Source organism: Sinocyclocheilus anshuiensis, unplaced genomic scaffold (genome assembly GCF_001515605.1).
Source record: "Sinocyclocheilus anshuiensis isolate Anshui unplaced genomic scaffold, SAMN03320099.WGS_v1.1 scaffold630, whole genome shotgun sequence".
Lineage (NCBI taxonomy): Eukaryota > Metazoa > Chordata > Actinopteri > Cypriniformes > Cyprinidae > Sinocyclocheilus > Sinocyclocheilus anshuiensis.
This window is the reverse complement of record NW_015542353.1, coordinates 189,320-190,103: the sequence shown is the minus strand read 5'-3', so window position 1 is coordinate 190,103 and position 784 is coordinate 189,320. Positions and strand designations below refer to the sequence as shown.

The 784-nt window shown below is 37.6% G+C and overlaps 1 protein-coding gene across 3 annotated transcripts in view; it reads left to right on the top strand.

The window, feature by feature from the left end:
- The window catches only part of LOC107691559 (disintegrin and metalloproteinase domain-containing protein 9-like), a 38,101-nt gene that overhangs the window by 29,296 nt on the left and 8,021 nt on the right, over positions 1-784 (top strand). The gene's annotated exons all lie outside the window — the stretch shown is intronic.

Sequence of the window (784 nt, the reverse complement as noted above, 5' to 3'; positions counted from 1 at the left end):
GGGGGAAAAAAAAAAAAAAAAAAAAAACAGCGTTTCAGGCGGTCGCACACCAGACGAGAAGCGCAGCGTCACGTCATGCCACATCTTTAAAATTCAAATACTTTATTTTCTATGAGTGTAGGCATGAGTGTAGGCGCCCAGCTAAGTTGTGTTATACTTGTAAGAATTGTTCTAGACATGCCGAAAATTTGACGCTACAGCACAGCAGCTCTTCTTCTTCATTTTCGCTGATGCACTAACTCTGCAGCAGCACTTCTTCTTCATCGTCTCGTCTGATGCACTCACTGAACCAAGCGTTCTAACCACAAACACGCCCCTCACCACCCCCCAACCATTCGAATTTCTGTAGGCGGGAATTATTTTGAATGATATTCTAATGGGCCGCTTTGTGATATCACAAAACCCGGAAACAAACGCTGTAGTCCAAACGAGCCGTTCGTTGTAGTTCTTGAAAAGCGATTTTTAAAAAACGAAATATCTTTTTTATGCCCAAACATACACACTACACACTGACTAAAATTAAAAAAGTGAAAAAGCATAATAGGACCCTTAATAAAAAAATCTTACATATTGTGCCTTTAATTTCTTTAAAAAACAACAACTTTCTGATCCCAAATGTTTAAAATAAATTCTAGTTGGCATTTCTCATTTTCATTTATTTTAACCTGCATTTAAAAAAAAAAAATGTGTTTAGTTTTTCTTTAAAAGTAGAGCATTGCGTTAGCAGCGCAAAAGGTCGTGGGTTCGATTCCCAGGGAACACACATACTGGTAAAAAAATGTAT